The following is a 19621-nucleotide window of genomic DNA, read 5'->3' as shown; positions in this document are numbered from 1 at the left end:
GGGGGAATATAGCAGTATATCATACAGCATGCATACAACATCACACAACAAGCAAAAATTTGATTCAGGAACTAGCTGGTTTAGTAATCAAAACTAGAATCCTTTATCAGGCAAAGCTTCCAATTAATTTCAAATATGTGGGTTTTTTATTTTGTATTAAAACTCCAGGATAAATTGCTTGTGGGAGGGATAAAAATGATCGGTATGTGCCTGTATTAGAATAAACACTTTTGGCAGAAAGACTTTTAGAGGCAAATCAGGTCAAAGGATGATTTACAAAACTGTCATTGTCATATGGCATTAATTTGATATCTCGTTTCAATTGACATCTGTGAGAAACAGTTGGACGTGCCGCTTTCCTTCCATTAACCAGACTTTCTAATTAATTATACAAAGCTGAAAACAAACAAAATTAGACTGAAAAGTAAAACTATACTCAAGTGAAGGCACACCTTATCCTGAAAAACTCACACTATAGATACATCCAAATCTGTATTTTATTATGATTCACTTTTGAATAGCTGTTTTATATTAACGTGGGACAAATCATTAAATAAACCCCCAAAACATTAGAATCATCATTCATCAAGTACTGCTCAGCATAAAAAATGAAACCTTCCTCTGCACACACCATGGATCACTCCCTTTTTGCCATCCATTCATTTTACAAACATAAACAAAACTACTACTCATAAATACTCCTAATATTTCTAATATCATTAGTACCCCAAAAGTTCTGTTACTTCACCACCATTAGCCTTTCAGAAGAGGAACTGATATCAGAGAAAATTCCAGTAACTTGCTCACAAAATTGGATCTCTTTTTATTTTAGACTACAGAATATGTTATTTGAACTACGCTGTACCAACCCTGTAACTGATCACATAATTCATGCTGTGTCTCTGAACATCAGTAAATATAAAACCCATTTAAGAATCCCAGAACACTGCATTGTAACAGTTTCTTAATAATATTATCTTGTATTTGTAGTAACTTTTTATTGCCTCATATTTACCAGGAAATTATTATTATTATTTAAATTTGATATCATATTTTCATTCTCAGTAGAAATGTAGAAATATATCTGAATAGAAAATATTCCTTTTTTTTTTTTTTGTCTCATCACTTTGCAAGGCATTAGTACAAAACAAGCTTCAAATATGTTATGAAATAAATAAATTGGTGTTTTATAAGAGATATAAATATAATATAAATGAGATGATGCTGTGTGACTTGATCAAGATGAAGAAAATAAATTCCTTATGACACAATGTCTAGATGTGACTTGCTTGTGTGACATCTTTTGGGGCTATTCTGCCCCCAAATCAAAATCCTATTATTCTTCCTAACACAAAAAGAGCCTTCAAAGCTTCTGCTTTGATTGTACAGCGCATCACTTGATTAATGTACAGCTTTTCAGAGAGCAGAGAAATTATTTCTGCTTATATATTGCTTATATATTATAGAAAATTACTCACATGTTTAGTATTGTTTCTGGAAAGGACTCTGTGCCTGAAATCAGGATAGCCCTGGAACTCAAGTAACTCAAGGAAAAAAAGAAAGTAATGCGAGTTCTTGGCTATATAGATTGTTGTTGTAGATACGGGGTGGTGTAGACTGAAAGGACTATTTGTTGACTGTTTCCTTCTGACATAGTATATGAATCTCATTCTGAGGTGGTCTGCTGGTTGCCTGCAGTGCAAGAGAAGAAATCGTTTCCCTTTTGATGTATAATTTGGCTTCTGATTTTTGTTTTGCTTTCCTTAGATCATTGAAGACTGACTATGACTGGAGCTGGTAAAGGATGTCAGACTTTATGTAGTTGCTCGCAGAGTCTACCTAGGGTGTCTTCCTCATGTTAAACCAGCCTTCAGATGCTAAGTTAATTAGCATGTCCCCATCTCAGATCAGTATGAAATACTAGAATATTATTATTATTTATCTCAGGAGGCTTGAATTAGCTAAAATAGTTTGAGAATTTTTGCTCTCAAATGGTAAGTGAATGAGTCTGAGAGCAAAAAGGTTATGAGCCCATCTACAAAGATGAACTAAAAAAGAACTTCTCTCCTCATAAGTACCACATGCAGAGCTAGGTCATGTCATGCCTTTAAGCACAATCAGTGCAAAGTTCCAAAGACTCTATCATGCTCAAATATTGCATATTATCAGAGCTGCCAAAAAAAAAAAAAAAAAAAAAAAAAAGAACCAAAGGAAATTTCCAGAAGTCCTGTATTTGTAATACTAAGATGCTGTAAGATGCTGACCAAGTATCCTCTAAATAAAAGGTCTCTGTAACAGTGCATACGTATTGAATTATAATGACCTATAAGAGGAGTAGCTCCGGTACTCCATGGCTGAAATCAACATTTCTCAACTTTTTCACAGACAAACCTATTTATCTAATGCCCAGCCAAAACTCTAAACGTTATGCTTGCTGTTCTTTGCGTCAGACATGGCTTCTGGAGCAACGAGGGGATGGAGAGGAAAGAGTATTGTGTTAAGCAGTTGAACCAGCCTATTCCTGGCTGTCACATGTCAGAGCAAGGAGCTTCTGTATTGCCCAATGATCTGCAAACTGACCAGTAAGCACGATGACTTCTGCAGTTCCTACATGAAAGTCTGAAGACAAGAAATGCACGTGGTTGTATTTGAACACACTTTGTATTCAATTCTCTCTTGCTTAGACAAGCCCATGACATTCCCTCCTTGGACAGATATCCCAAAGATCCAGATTTTGGACTCAAATCTACACTCTCTTTCACAACATATATTACCTTTATCTGTGAAAGATCCAGTTTAAATTAAATAATTAATTGGATTAGACAACAAAAGGAACCTGAATGTGTTTTCTGCAGGAACACATTATCCATACACATCTGAGAAGGATACAATGGCTGTACAAGGAGCAGGTACCCTTTCACGGTCTATTTTTCATTATTAACAACATATGTTGAAATACAGCCCCTCAGAAAAGAAGTGGGAAAATTTCAAATATGTGCAGGTATCTGTGCTAATAGTAGAAAACACAAATGTATGGGATTTCCTTGGTACATACTGCACCACACTGCAACAGCTTAATTATGTTAGCTGGCAACTAATGTAACTACATAGATTCTCTATCATATGACTTACATTACAATCTAGTCTGGCAAACAGATTTAGACATGTTTATCTTGCAACTTATACAGTGGCTTGTTTTCTGTAATACAATAAACACCCATTTACAGATAAAGACAGCAAACCATGTCAAACCTCTAGTTTTGATTCAATCCAAGTCGTATATCACTGAAATTACTGGGACTCAAAATAAGATTATATTGACAAATCCCTGCCCATCTACTTTATTAGCATTCTTTTACTAGGGATTTAGTAACCAGCTACTATCAACAGACCTTTGCATTGAATTCAGCTACAAGGCGTTTTGATCTCACAGGATAAACAAACAGCTTGCTGACAAACTGGTATTTCACAGATGATTCTCCCACGTTCTCAAGAAACATTTGTGTTAAATCTCAACAGAAATATTGGCAGATCAGAGCAAAGTGAGTGAATGAGAAGAAACTGTTAACATGTTAGTCAGCACTCGTGCTTTGGAAGTCCAGATATTGCTTTCATCTACCATTAGGAGGACTAAAAGAAAGATCCTATTAATTGAGTAATAACATGTTATTACAGAGGTTTATCAAGAAACTATTTCATATATCTAAAAATACTGATTGAAAAGCTTGAGCAAAGAAGCATCTACATAAGAATGATGTAAATTAATCTCTACTTTCTTTACAGCTCTTTCCATATATTTGACAGATTAGAAAGAAAAAAAGGTCAGGATAAGCACTAAATACATTTGACAGCTCTGAGACACTCCAAAAGCTTATCTTCTGTAAACTGATGGCAATCTCTTGTGCAAATTCAGGTTTCCTGTTTTGTTCAAATGTTAGCATATCCACAGAAGGCCCTGTGGCCCAAACTCTGTCACTGCAGAACGCATCCCTTCAGTATCTTCTTAAGAGTTATTTAGTGCTTGCAAGTTATGCCCCTTATTCACTATGCAGGCAGCTCAGCCCTTCAGGACAAAAGTCCACAAAAGTGGAAAAGACATGACACTACTTCTGCTCAAAGAGCTTGTGATGTGCTTTTCATTACTACCTTTGGGGGAGAGGGAAGTCTACAAAAGCCACCGTGGTTAAAAGCGTGCTACAGCCTCCAGTGTGGTACAGTTTGCCTCTGGTCAGCTGCATTGGAACATGTGAAAACAACGTGAAGACATTATATCTCCTATTTCCTTCTTCCTCCCTTTGAGCATTGAACTGCAATGTCAAATTAGTGCAGCTTCTGAACTCCCTGAAACTGGAGTCATTACTGTCTTTCTGTATAGGCTCAGAAGAAAACTCCTAACTTCTTTTCCACCACATGCAGTCACACAGTAAGGCTAATTCTCATCCAACACGCTTTATTTTATGCTCATCTCTCTTCCTATACCAGGACGCAAACAAAAAATGTATTTGAACTAGACAGAATTGAACACATCTGTGAGAGTTCATCTAGGACTTTGGTTTGTTTCTCTTCATTTTCTTAGCACAAATGTGCTGATTAACAAGGCTGTCTTATGTCTTGGTAAGACCCTACAATCAGGATACTGGTTTGGCAATTATTTTGACAGTCTGTTTCAACAGACTAGGTGAAAATCCTCTTAAAATCGCTAAAGATTTTTATCTGAGAGGACTTGATTTTGTAAGGGACCTGTGTGTTCCCTTGTAAGGCCATCAATTAATATGAAATAAACTATATACATATATATATTTATTTTGTTTACTTCAGGTGGCCAACAGTCATATGAAGAGCAGTGTCTGCAAGACTCAGCCAGACACTACTTCATGTAACTTTCATGACTGCATTTACTTCTAATTGATTCTGCAGTACTGTGCTCCTTATGGAGTGCTTTAAATCAATGTCAACCATAAAGTGATACTAAACTGTACAAGATTCCTTTTTGGTTGCACTTACAAATAACTTATTTACAGGGATATGAGTAAAACTAAGTATATGAATGTAAATGTGGCCAAAACTCTCATAACTCTTATTTCATAGCTTGGAGAACGCTAGGCATCAAAGCGTGGATCTTACCCATTTTTGATCATGAACAGTACAACAAACCCTTTCTCCTTCACTTACTTTTCCCCCATTCCTTATTAGCTGGATACTGCACTGACTTGTTTATTACATAACAGAACTTCAGCAGACAGTTGGAAGAGAGGCTCTTCCAAAACCTGCAGTTCAGGCTTTCACCCACCATTTCCATGCTACCAAACAAGCTCACTGATAGCAAAGACATGCATGATTCTCACCTTCTAGGCCCACAAGTCCCAGCATACACATTACTAGCAGCTTCTGAAAGCAACTACTTCAGAAGAGTTATTAGTCAGTATAATTCAGAATCTCATGGAAATTAGATGAGGGTATAGGTCAGTAGGGTAAACATGAGGAATCATAAAGGTCAATATGAAATGAAGATTATGATTCAAACATAAATACAATTAATACTCATGAGCTGTGCTGTAAATGAATGTAAAAGATTACACTGAAACAGAAATTAAAGGAATACAGAGAGAGCCAATCATTTTTCTCATTTATGGATTACACTTTACACTTTCAGATGATTTTTTTCCCTTTTTATTTTTTTCCTTCCCAGTCAGAGAGTTAGTGTTATAATTCACCTAAATCTGGAATTTTTCTTCTATCGAAACATTCAGAATTCCCCACATTAAGGACATGACACATGATTCCACTGGCATACAACAGTTTGCCTCAGAACAAGGCATACAATCAAGAGCTAAGAGCTAACCTATTCATCACACCAGAGTTTAACGTGAACCTTGTGGGAGATACTGTGTTCACCTGAATCCAATGTCAATTATAGCGTCTTTAAAAATCTCCATCCTGTATTTAGCAGTACATCTCCAAGTGCTTGGAGCTTTTACCACAACTCTTCTCGGGAGGGGAAATGCCACTTATCAGGCAACCTATGAAGAAAAGTTAATGCAAGCATAGTATTTGGCTCTGCAAGGGATGATGCATAGGGGGCCTGCAGTGTATACAGCCAGAAAATCACACTGTGTTTGCAAAAATAACCTGGCTACATTTTGAACCAAAGCTGGTTCTTTTTTATCCTGACTTAAAACACAACATAACTTTATAAATTAAAAAAAAAAAATAATAAATATTCCTCTCAATAGCAAAAGGTTTTGTAAACTACTCAAAAGAATGATACTAGGTTTGGCCCTAACCCAGCAAAGCACATGTTTAACCTTCTGCATGTCACTAGTTTCTGAAATCAATGGGACTCCTAGCAGCCTGAGAGTAAATCATGTGCTTCAGTGCTCCCCCACAATAGGACCTTTACAATTGTTTTCTTCTGTACAGATAATTCTAGGAACTCTCACTGAGTCTCAATGGCTTTCACATATGATGAAGAATCTCTGCTCTAGGTAGGAGGAAACCTTACTAAACACCTCTTTTTACATCTTTATAGCCTTGTGTCCCATTTCTTTGTTAACTTGATACTAGAATTTAAATCGTGTTAGATGCATAGATTAGTTATAAACAGAGGGAGCTAAATGCAAGTACAAAAGGGAGGCCTTCCCTAGCAAAGAGGAGAGACTATGTCACAGGTACATAAATTATAAGCGTAACAAATACAGAGGCTGACTTAGCCCTAATGCTAAAAAAAAAAGCATTTCTTTTCCTAAAGAAAGACTGGCATATTTGCAAGACTGCCTCTGAAAAGAATGTTTGGTGTACAGAACTGCACTCATGAAAACTATACTAAACAGGTTTTCTGCTCTGCAAAACATAAAGCCACAATAAAAATAAGCCCAGAGACCTGGCACTGCTGCCAGCTGGGAGCAGGGTATGGCCTGCCTGCAGAACTGGTTAGTACACTGTGACTAGGAGTTACCATAAGTACCCCCAGATTCCTACAAATTTTACAAAAGAAATATGCATATTATCTCCAGGAGAGTAAGGTGACTGAAACTTAGACAAACTCAGTCTAAAATGTACAAATTTGTAAGGACTTTTTAAACAGGAAAGAAAAATAACATGGGTGATTTTTTTCTATCATCCTGACAAAGTTAAGAAAAACAAAAATTATTCCATACCTTATAGCAGACTTGACAGAGCCTCACAGGAAGAAAACATAAGCAAATTTCTGAACAGCATCGGCTGAATTTATACTTATGCTCTTGTTTTTCAGTCACACCTGCACTCACATATTTGTTACCACATTGCTCTATCATGCTGTGCTTAACACCTATCCCAGGTGGAAGCTCTGACTCCTCATTGCCTACAGTATCATAGCACAGGTGGCAAAATGGAAATTGTTAACAACGATTAACTTAATTAATTTACCTGAATCTGGGTTCAGGGCTGCCACTTCTTTAGCAAGACATAAATACCTCCTGTACCCTTACACTGGCAGCTGGGAAGTAGGTTGCTCTGCTACCAGGCTGGGGAAGGATTTGTGAACAGAATATTGCCTGATGCTGACAAAAAAGAAACCAGTGTTAGGTCTCCTTTTCCTGGCCAATGTTTGATCTGTCAGCCTTGCTCGGCATTCTTTCTCAGACACCAGCATCAGACATTTGTACACATGAACTTCCCTATCTACATATTAAAAAAAAAAAAAAAAAAAAAAAAAAAAAGGCAGAAAGAGGTTATGAGTTCATATTGAGAGGTAAAAGCTGATTCCGAGGACCCAGACGTACCTCTGAGTTCAGTGATGTATTTCAGCCTCCTGCATCTGACATGCAGTAAAATATCAGCATCTACAGTACCAGATACTAATTAGAAAAAGAAATGTGTTAGATGTCTGGCCTCAAGAAAGCAAACTTAACATTCTGACAGCAGCTGGAGAGTGATAGCCATAATCAAGCATTGTCCCTGCTTAGATCTGTGCCAAACAACCTCACTTACTTCCAGCTAATTCTCCATCAGAGCCGATCTTTCTTTACGATTCCAAAGAAACATGTTGTCAGTTCCCACCTGCTGGCATTGCTAGAAATAAAACCACAGTTGATCGGATGCAATAGGTCAGCAGAATCGCGCATTGAGCTGTTGTTTGTGCTTCCAAGCTGTGTTATGGGGGATTCACTAACGTTTATTAACCCTTTCTCAAGTCATGGGTTTTGTTATGCTTTTATAAAGCAGTAAGATTTCAAGGATGAAAACACAGGAATTCAGGGATTTCAAAGGAAGCAAAATTTGGGCTTGCTGCCAGGCTAAAAGTTCGATATCATTTGAAAAACAGAATACATGAGAGAAGAAAGAAAATGCAGATGTCAGCCTAGTGACACAGAGTAATCTATTTGCTCAGTGCTTGTATTTTCCTACCAATTTTGTATTTTTCAAAAAGGACAATAAAAGAATTGTGCTCACTGCTAATTAATGACAAGCTGGTAAAAGCATCTATCCATTGTTCCATTTATTTCTTCATTTCCAGCAGTTAACAGCCCCATTCTGAAATGAATCAATGTCGTTTACACAATGCTGTCACCCCTATTGTTTCTTTATCATCCTTGCATTTTCATAAATCGGAGGTGTTAATCCCTTAATGGCTTCTCTCAGAGCTCTAAAATGTATGCAAAATGGTAATCCATCCCCTAAACAATTCGCATTTGCACAGGCACCCTCTTAAATATGTTTACTATCAAAATGAATCCTTTGTTTGGATCTAACCCTATCTGTTTGTTTTCTAAACACTGAATCATAGCAGGTATGCAGAATCTCATTTTAATTTGTGACTATCAAGTAACCATGTCCTTTTAGAGATGTGGTTATTTGTCTTCAGAGGTGAACGATTTTTTTCCCTTTCTCATTACAGTCACATTATGTACATATGAAATTGAGTACATGTCTGTCAGGTTTTGAAAGAAAATCAAGAGCTTGATCCAAAGACTGCTAATGTAAGGGAAAGCCATACACTGACTGCCCTTTGCGGTCTGCGGTTTTGCCTAAGCTAAAAGCATGATAACCTCTCTCACAGAGAATGGAAAGGAAAACTGTGAAATTTATCCACAATATGTTAAAACGAGCAGACCAAGCTTGCTAATAAATTCAATACCTTGCTACTCAGAAGTTCAGTTCCATCTGTGCTTAAATCTTTGCAAGACCAAGACAGGAAAGTTTCTAGGACAAACCACACCTTACTGCTAGCGCAGGAATCTGCTTGAAGCCTGGAGCACTGGTCTTCTGTAGTCAGACCAACAGAAAACTTCTCGTTTTCTTACTGTGTTTCATAAGTTTTAAAAGTGAACCCTATACAGCTCAGTGTCTCGCCTAAATAATGTACTTTCTTCTTTCATTACAGTCTTTAAAAGGTTGTGATAGATTCTAGTGCTTCACATTCACTTCGCTGAGCCTGATTTGAAGTTTGACTTCATTGATATTATATGGTTTTGGGCCAGAATGGATTGCATTGGAACAACTTTCTAGGAATTACAGGAGATAAATATAAGATAATTTTGCTTTTCCAGAATCAAAATGCTTTTTCTTAAGATTTCAAACATTCTATTCTGTTCCACGGAAGGTGCATCTTGATGAGATATTATGCTGGCATTACAATCAGCATAAAAATGAAAAAAAAAGCTGTGAAACTGAAATGTCTGACAAATAGGCAGACAGGCATTTCAATAACTTAGAAAATGAATAAGAGCATTGCTGGTAATAAAAGCAGCAGTATGAATAAAAAGCAAAAGCAAAACAATACTTAAACATCACTTGTGTAGTTCTGTTTAATTCACTTTTGTTTCAAGTTGCAGAATGTGTATTGCTTAGAAGTGACACTGAAGTTCTCCAACAATGTATAATTGTGTGATCTATGCTGCTTAAAGGATGGATGCTTGGAGTACTGACACACAGGGAGAAGATCAAGGCTTGGCAGTGACCGTAACATGCTGTTACGCAGCAGGCAAACATTGGAGTTGAGCAGCTGCACCAAGGCGGGTTGTGCTGCCTTTTCCCTTTATGCTCTTGTTTTGACTTGTGTTAATCACCCATTGTTCTAGGTGAGAGAGCCAAATAAAAGGACAGGGTGATAGCACCAAGCTCCCATGCATCTCCAAGAAGCAGGTTACTTCAAATTCCACTGGTCTAGGAGGTGATAAGACTAGAAGTACACCTGGAGAAGAGTCTCATTTTCACTATGCACAACAGCCAGCAGTTAAATTTAACTAAGGCAAAACAAAAATACTTAACAGTCTTCCCATAGGTTCAGCATCTGCCAGCACCAAACACTAGAGAACACCATAATTCTCCCTTTGCCATGAACTTACAGTGCCAGTTTTCAGGGGCAGAAGTATGGCACAACGGGACGAGGTACAGAGATGAATGGGAACAAAACAATTATCTCCTCAAACACTCCTCCAAATGCTGTCTTGGGATAATATTCAGCACATTCATAACTTACTGCCAAATCTGATGGCTGTTTCATAGTTGTGTATAAGGATGTAGTCTGGCCCTATAAAACTTTCAGCCTATCACATATGCTGGGATCTTTCACTTGGTTATGCAAGCAAGTGAATTGCCTATCAAATCAAAAGTAGCAAGTTTTGCGAATTTTATGAGAATGACCATTCTTACCATATTTCAAGTCAAATTTCCTTCAGCATTGAGGTCTGACAAGCTTTGCTTGTGAACTGAAAGCATCACGTACTGTGCTTGAGTGCTTGAGGGTTTGCCAGGCATTCCTCATTATTTGTGAACCTTCCCTAAGCTCTGTGAGATCTGGGGACAGAAGCATGTCTGTCTTCCAGGCAGGCAGTGGGGTTGGAGGACTCGCTTTGGCCCATGAGCCCCAAATCATGTGTGCTCCTGAGTTAAATTAGTGGCTATTCTTTTCACTGATGGTTATAGACCTTGAATAGAATAGAATAGGTTTGAATCCTACCAGGTACCAAGTAATCCCTCTGCTTTGTGTGGAGTGCACCTTTCCTTGATACATATGGAAGAATAAAGAGTTGATATCATATCAGTGCCTGGGTGACTTTCTGTTGATGGGAGGACATCTGACTACATCACTGGGACATTCAACAGGATGTGATCTGAAAACAGAAACCAGGAGTTCTTCAAAGGCAGGTAATGCAATTATTTCAAAGATAAAAGTCTTACTGGTAAATTGGAAATGTCTCTCTCCAATTATAGGTGGAAATGATGTAGTTATTTGGGCATAACATTGCTCTTGCATACTGCAGTTTTTGAGTCTTTCAGGTTCCCATACTGACTTACCATATTTGTGATACACTGTCCTGGGATGGATAGATGTGTGTGATAGATAGGTGTGAGGACTGAACATTTTTGATTAAAGTAAGATCAGACAAATTATAAGTGCATTAATAAGAAAGGAGAAAAAGCACTTGCAATATTTTCACTTTACAGAAAATATGGCTTTATGTGTCTGCTCTCCTCATTTGCCTTAAGAATCGTTAAGCATCCCATGATAAATATTTTTCAAATGTAGCACCTAAGAATTTCATCCTTGAATAAGCTTCAACTGTGAGGCCCAGCAAGGTATTCCAAGTCTGGATTTTTAAAATCTAATTCTGTTGCAAACTCAACTACTCTGATTGTTTTGATTTAATCAAAACTGGCTGTTAAATCTCTAATTCTAATGTCTTTTCAATCTTTGCTCAAAGTGACACATATGTACTGTGACTGTGCATTATGAAGTTAACAACTTGTTATTCGGCCTATCAGTTGTTGAATATTCAGCCCGCTGTTGGAATTGTTCAAAATGTAAAACTAGTTCTGCCTTTATTACTCCTGTCTCTCAATTCATTCTTAGAGATCACAGTTTTTCCAGAAATCAATTAAGAAAAATACAGAGATGTTGTATTTTTAACTTCTAAGGCTGAAGGCTTCCAGACTCTCCTTGTAGATAAAGAATGGAGAATAAAATGTACACCTTATTTTCTAGTACTAACCCAATACAGAAATATACCTATTTTTAAAGACTCAGTCAACAACGTAATGTAGAATAAAATGATGCATAATTTATTTTAAAGTAACTACAGGAGATAATCTTTTTTTTTTTTAAAATTTTATTTTTATTTTTTTTTCTCATAATTATATGCTTTTCTATGCAAATTGGAAGACCAGGTCCCACATATAATAGTTTATATTTCGGTTGATTATTTTTTTTAGTAGTGATGAAACTCATGGTATGTTTAGGCCTCAGTTTAATCAGCTGAAATGATTTTAGTTGGTTAACATGACTGAGCCCTTAGAAAATACTTATGTAATAATCCAATTGAGGCTTATAGTCAAAGGAATCTACAATAAATGAATATATATAGATCATAAAAAACACTAGAATTTTCAATTAAAGCTATCAAATATGAAATCACACTGTTGTAATTAACAGCCATCTTAACAGTTTTGTAGAAATTTAAATAAAACCTCACCAGTGCCATCTATGTGCTCAGCCTGAGTTGGGACTTTGTCAGCTGATTATTTCTGTAATCAAACACCTCTTTGATTAAACAAAACAGCACTTGAATATCACTGAATGGAATTAAAGACAGACTATTTATTCAATTGTTCTTAGCTACCAGCACTGTTAGAAACTTTTAAAATCACTCTTGTTCATATTTGTATTTCCTTTTATTTATCACTGAGAGCAGCTGTTACACATGGAGAAAAATCAGCACTTCTATATTGCCTGTGTAACGCTCCTGTTGATTAACAAATCCTTAACCTCTCATGGATGAGTTATCTACAGAACGTAGCCACAGTTTGTTCATGCTAAATCTCATACTCTATCAAGCAAACTGGAAAAATACTCTAAGCCAAGTGATGTGGGATGTTAGGAGCTCAACCTAAATCTTAATGACATTAGGAGAACGTCTTACAGGCTTCAGTAGGCTTTGGATTGAGCTCTAGGTGTACATTAGTTTGAGCGAATCATTTTGCTGTTATTTTTGTTATCTCATACCTATAGGCTTGTTTGCTCCATTGGTGTTAGCAATTTCTGGCTGCTGCTGGTCTATGCCTTCAATGAAAGGATCATGTCTACTCTTATTTAGCTTTGATTAACATCATTAACCTATCATACACTGAAGCAACTTACAGAGCAAATTGGGAAGCCAATTTCAGCAAGCAACATAAAGCAAAGAACAGCTTGGATTGTCAGATAAACATACCCAGAGGTGCAGTTACGATGCTGAAATTATTAGGTGAATGATAGGAAGCCAAAAAATCAGTGAGCCACTTGAGCAGAGAGTATAAACATAAATATCCAAAAGCATGCCACAGTGCATGTGTATTTTATGTTGATGTGCTAATACATTATCTGCTAAGGGTTTAAATAAACCATTTTTGTATTCCCTGCAATTCATTTATCTGCATAAAGAAGAGCCACTAACAGGACAGTTCCTTATGAACAAGCAACCCTGTATGTTTTCCACTGCTGTTTATAATTCTTCATGCTCATATCTATAATTCATGAGCAAACTGGTTCGTGAATGTTTCCATAAAGGTTGAACAAAGTATGGTGCTGTTAACACTCGCACTGTCATGCACAGAATCGAAATGTGCCCACTCTCATTCTATTCATCAAAGCTCAAAGACATTTTGGCAATGATATTATCCAAATATTATTAAAACTTTGAACCCTGTCCCCATAAATTATAGCAAAATGGCTTCAGAGCCATTAGGCAAGGAGGATGTATGGGCTCCAGTTGCTTTGGAGTAATTATGTGCTTAAAAGGAAGCGTGGCTAAGCATTCTACCAGTAAAAAGAGAAAAGCTATGATCATTTGTTACTGCTCCAGTGCTGTACACAGTATTGCTCACACAGGTCAAGCCAACCTTACAGCAGGACAATTATCTGCCTAGAGAGACCAAACATCTGTTATTAAGTACGCAGAGGCACCACTGCAACATGCTAGAAATCTTGTCCACTTCATTGGTTTGGCTTACGGTAATGTACTTCAAACACTTGGCTAACTCTGCACAACATCCCCCCTTTCTTATTGTTACTGCAACAGTTCAGCTTTGAAATATGCAGTACCTTCACTCCCCCATTACTTCCTTTAATATGCGCACAGCTGTTAAAGATGCTGGTGTAACTTTAGATGAGTCGCTCTTTCTCTTCTCTTTTTTCCAACCTCCCCTCCCTGCTTTTTTTCCTTCAAAACGTGTTTTGAGACTCTCTTGTACATTTATAAGTTACCAACTGAGAGTCACTGTGGAGACAAGGACTGGTGCAAAAACACAGGGGCACGATTTTTACATTGCAAAACAAAGGTTAAACAATTTCAAACATACACTGCCAGGATACTGGAGAGAGTCTTTACATGTCTTTACACTGTAAAGTTATGAAATATGTGCTTAAAGCATACAACAGCAATAGAACAGATCACACTCTTCTTTCTCTTTGTTTTCTGAAAATAACTTTATAGCAGAAAGCTGATGGGAGAAAAAATACTAGGAGAGCTGACGTGATTAGTGCCTAAGGAGATGGTTAAGTGTATATGTGACTGTAACTGAGACACCATGAGCAGATGCAGCCAGAATCTATTCCAACTGGATATTGTAAATCCATTCTGGAGTTTATTGATCCAAGGCTGATTGTTTTTCTGTGGTGAAAAATGTTACTTAACATAGCCTGCACTCCCTGAAAAACAGGTGGACTGACTCTCCTCTCAGATGGATTATTCACCTGAAGTGCACAGATTCTGTGCTGTACACAATTTGCTCCACTTTTTAATAGCTCTAATGTTAATAGACAACAGTTCTCCCCCTCACCCCCCCAGCCCCAATAGAAGCTGCAGATGTAATGGGAACATTTGCTTTCACAGGGTATAGCAAGAACTCTAAAGAAGAGTAATGAAGGGGTGGCAGAGATGTCAGGGTTAGAAATTAGATCTATCTTATCTGTCTTGGATTTTTCTGAGGCATCTATCTCAGTGCAGAAATCAAACATCTGAAGGAGATACCAGGTGGGAGAACTACAGAAATTAAAGATTCTAAAAATATTTTTTCCACAAGCTCAGATGAAAAATGCACAACTTCTGTGTTTGCTTTATACACGTAGTCTGTACAACTGTAAGAGGAACTGATACAACTGAACGAGATTTACACCATCCTAAGATTCTGTCAGCGCCAGCTTTGCTTTAAAGAAAACCAGACTTCCCATCTAAAAAGCAAATTAAAATAACACTCTGCACTGAAAAATGCAGGACTACTGTGCTTCGTGAATAGGTAGAAATGAAAAAAAAAAAAAAAAAAAAAAAAAAAAAAAAAGATTAACAGGACTGCAACAGGAAAAACAATCTACGTTAAAGACAACACTGTTGTGTAATCAGCAGATTTTTCCACCCAGCAGAAAAAAGGCTTCAGAGGAAAAGATATACCTCAGTGCTGTGACGTGTAGCTCACTTCAGCCATCTCCATCTGCATCATGCTCTATTTTCAAGACATATGAGCAGAAGAGCAATTAGGCAGAAACTGGATCAGTGAGGAGGAGCGTGTCTTCCTTCTGAACCTCATATTCATTCATGCCTAGTCTTGCAGGAATTACAGCACCAGTTCAAAACGTATCTATAAAGACAGGATATTAGTTAACTTTTCTCAGTTTCAAATTTGCTCTGAAGTCAAACTCCTCTGGTATGCTCTTCCTCTCACAGCAGAAGCTGTACTTATAATGGTTACATTTGTCAAACAATAGGCAAAGTATATAATACCTAATTCAAGAGGAGGTATTCAGGGCAAGTCTGAAATCAGGCACACTAATTGAGAGATTTGTTTTACTGTTCTAAGATGACACTCTTGGAACAAATTGCAACTAAATGCATACCTTCATTTGAATTGTTGCTGATTTTGACCAGTGATAAGCATTATAGCATGTTCTGTACACCCAAAACGATCACCTGAATGGAAGGAAGGGAACCGATGTTTTTGAATAAGCCCTGGAACAGGGCTGTTCCATAAAGTTCCTCTATCATTTCCAGAATTCTTTGAGTAAAGAAATATATTGCACAATATATCCAGAAGTGGGGTAGTTAAACAACCATGCTTGATTTAACCAGGTCACACTCCACAAATATCTGGGAATCGTGAAAGTTATCAACTCAAAAGAATCCTGTAATATTAAAGGGTATTCTGCTTCAGTAAAAATAACTTTAACCATGAGAAGGGTAAAGAGGAAGTCACCTGCTGCTCTTCAAAGCATGTAGGACCTCTACCGTGAAGACTGTTGCCTGCATGGAGAAATGACTGCAATTCAGTGCAGTCCCCAGGCCTCCTGGCAGTGGCAGCTGCAGCGTGTTACAAGCCGGAAGGAAGTTTTGGATGAAAGACAAAGATGCCACAGCATCACAGACAGCCAAAGTAATTTCAGAAATGACCCAGAATCTACATCCAGTTGATACTTAATAAGCAAATGCAAGAACACAGCACAGGTGGAGCAAAACGGCACTTCTAAAGATCACAGATAAAGAGGTAGACTGTACTGGGAAAATACAATAAAGTGGAAGTAGATTCCTTCGTGTACAAACATCATCCTAAACGTAGTCAGAACTGATCCAGCTATTCTTATTAAACCATGTTATTGGCAGCAAGAACTTAACATGGTTTTCCTTCCCAATGTACTTATAATAATGTACTTATAACTTTAATATAAGTATATTAAAGATGTATTTTTTTTAAATGCCAAATATCTTTACCTAGCTAGCAATAGGCAGCTTCAAAATATACATATAAATTAAAACTACAGGAATCTGTAACAGGATTATGATTTAATATTATATTTAGTATTTTGAAAGTCACGCAGGCAGGGTAAATTTTAAGATGAATTAAGAATAGAAGCATTTTCTATGGAGTATTTATCTGCTTTTCCTATGATCACTTGGTTTCATCACTCAAGTTCCTAAGGACAATTAACAGCCATGATCAGATACAAAATGACAATTTAAAATCTGTGGAAACTCCAAAAAAATCAACGTGGGTTCTGTTTAAAACTCCAGCAGCCTCTGGTTACAAAATAGTTTTCTGTCTCAAGCAGCTGCAGCTGTTAAGAAGTAATGATGATGAAACAGGTGTTTATTTTTAAAATGAGGCCACAAATTCATTGATAAGACTTTTCCAAATGAGCACATTTTTACATGTAGTATATATATTTACCTTTTTACAAAATGGACACTTATATAGCGCAGATGTGTACGTTACAGTTGTACCATACTCAGGTTTATGGAATACATGGCACCCAGTTAGAGCTCAGAAAACAAGTGTTTTCTAATATCTTTAAGTATCATTATCAACAAAGCAAGACAAAAGTATTTTGTTGAATGATGCTATAAATATGTCTGCAACAAATAGGGGTGCATCAATTTTTGTGTCAGCATAAGAGAATAGGGAATAGATGAACCAGAGCTTGAGGCTGGAAGAAGAGAATGAAATGAGAAAAGAGAAACCAGTGTCCTTCAAATGCCAGCACCCTGCGGAAGACTTCCCTTCAGGTGAACATGTCAAGCAATTGTTTGTTGCCTCAGTTTCTTTATCAGTGAAATCAGATCGATTACACTTACATTACAGGTAATTTTGAACATAATCCTATGGGTTAGCCAGAAGCCATCAACCTAGCAATGCCTCAGTTATTAACTGGGAAATGCACAATGTGGAAAGGTAAGGAACTACTCAGCAGGGTTAAGGCATCAAAATATGCCTTATGATGGTAAGATGTGATGAAGGCTATTTCTTTAGAAGGGAAAAGTTCTTTAACTCAAGACAAAACAATGTATCTTTTGGGTCTGCACATGTAGGTAGTGAAATCCTGCTTAACTGAAAAAGCCTATCTGTTCAAATGCTATACTCATATATTATTTTTTTCAATTGTTTGAGTCACATTACAACTTTTCATATAGTGGCCAAAGATATTTACCAACAAATACCTCATTCTTTGTAATGTGAAAGATCCTGAAGCATAAGAGAAGTCACCAATAGTATTACTGTGTGAAACTCAGATTACACAGAAATAGTGCATCCAGGAACATCCTCATCTTGAGTGCTTTAGCCAAAGCCAATGTCAACAATACACCATGCTCCCGAACGTAGCTGGCAGCCTAATGGAACTTATTACATTCCTTATTTTTTTAACTCCATTTCCATATTTCATTTAAATACTGTTTGCCCAAGAGTTATATAGCTTCTGAAACAGATTTCAAGCACATATTTCTTTAACTGAACAAGCCTCTAGGAAAAGATGAGAAACACAATAAAAGAAAGCAGGTTAAAAAGCAGAAGCGTGGGAATGAGCTTGTCAAAGAGGGTTTTTGATCTGTCTCACAAAATATTTGACTGTGTGAGGAGACAAGAACAAGTAGATGAAATTTTCTGTATAAGAAAACTCCTCCACAGTCTAGAGTCAAAACAAAGCAGTACACACATTAATGTCAACCATTCTGCACCATCTGATCAATTTTTGTAATCCTGTTTTAGGTTTCCTCTTTAATTGTCAGTTGTAGTTTCTTAAGAAATCTGCATGTGGCTGCATTTTTAAATGTTCTCTCTACCCAAATGAACTAATTTCTTGCATTTTATTTGTCAAAAAAGCTCTTCCAATATGTTTTTCCTTCACAAATGCATAATTTTACGTTAAAACTCATTTTGTCATGACCTCCTTTTATTGACAGGACATGTTTTGAAATGCAGGCATAATTTTGGACTACTTTTCGCCTACTTGATAACAGTCTTGCCTGTGTTGTTAACCACTTCTTTATGCTGCTGCACTGCAAAACAAATGTTCAATCTGAAGGGGAAAAAAATATTTCCTGTAGGAATGATTACATTTCCAAACAGATGAGAATGGCACTTTCTACAGACTTATTTTGAAGCTTTCTTATGCTGATACTTTAAAGTTACTGCTCCTGAAGGCAGATGTACTGTACTGATTATAATATACATCCAGGTCCAAACCTCAAGCTGCAAACAGTTCCTCCAAATGAGTATGCAAACAAACAAACAACCACTCACAACACTAGGCATGAAGTAAACGTCAAATGTTCATAACAAATCAGGATATTCTTTCATAAATTCAGTTTTCATAGTAACTACTTTCTCTCACTACTGGATTGTGGAGGAGTTGGAAAATAACCAGTTAACATGCAATGAAAATTCAGTAGCCTATAGGGAAAAATGTTTCAGTCCATTTTCGAAAAGACAAACATCCAACCAAAACATTAACAGCTTCAGTCAGCAATAATCACCCTGGTTAGCAATCTAAGCAGGGATTGTATACACATGGCAGCTAAGATAAAATTTGAATATTGGTATGTTCTCTCCAAGTTTAGTTGGTAGACCGAATAAGGAAAAGTGCCCTGTCTAGACAGTCTCAGCTTTGTAAATATAGGAAAGACCCCATTCCTTGTTTATCCGCTCCTTTTATGTGCTCACCTGAAGACATACACATACACACACATTCACTTCAAGGTTTAAGCAAAGTGAAATATTCCTTCTAGGAAATATATTGTGCACTCGGATTTAAAATTCTAGGGAGCTTTTTCTGGGCCTTCCAGTAATTCTTGCAGTGTTTATATGAGGGTGATTCTGCCACTAAATTATTTGCAAATAA

The 19621-nt window shown here is 36.9% G+C and overlaps 2 long non-coding RNA genes across 4 annotated transcripts in view; one reads left to right on the top strand and one right to left on the bottom strand.

The window, feature by feature from the left end:
• The window catches only part of LOC107319029, a 468329-nt gene that overhangs the window by 34566 nt on the left and 414142 nt on the right, over positions 1–19621 (bottom strand). Inside the window, exon 1 of one of the 3 annotated variants that reach the window (XR_004308692.1) lies at positions 15408–15608. The exons of the other annotated variants lie outside the window; for them this stretch is intronic. This is a non-coding gene — a long non-coding RNA (uncharacterized LOC107319029). Of the gene's footprint in view, positions 1–15407; positions 15609–19621 lie in introns of those variants that run through there. 3 annotated transcript variants of the gene reach the window in all.
• Positions 1–19621, top strand: part of LOC107319032 — a 58299-nt gene that overhangs the window by 17533 nt on the left and 21145 nt on the right. The window lies entirely within an intron of this gene.

The sequence above is a fragment of the Coturnix japonica genome, chromosome 11 (genome assembly GCF_001577835.2).
Source record: "Coturnix japonica isolate 7356 chromosome 11, Coturnix japonica 2.1, whole genome shotgun sequence".
NCBI lineage: Eukaryota > Metazoa > Chordata > Aves > Galliformes > Phasianidae > Coturnix > Coturnix japonica.
The sequence above is the reverse complement of the archived record's forward strand: the minus strand, read 5'-3'. Positions and strand labels throughout refer to the sequence as shown.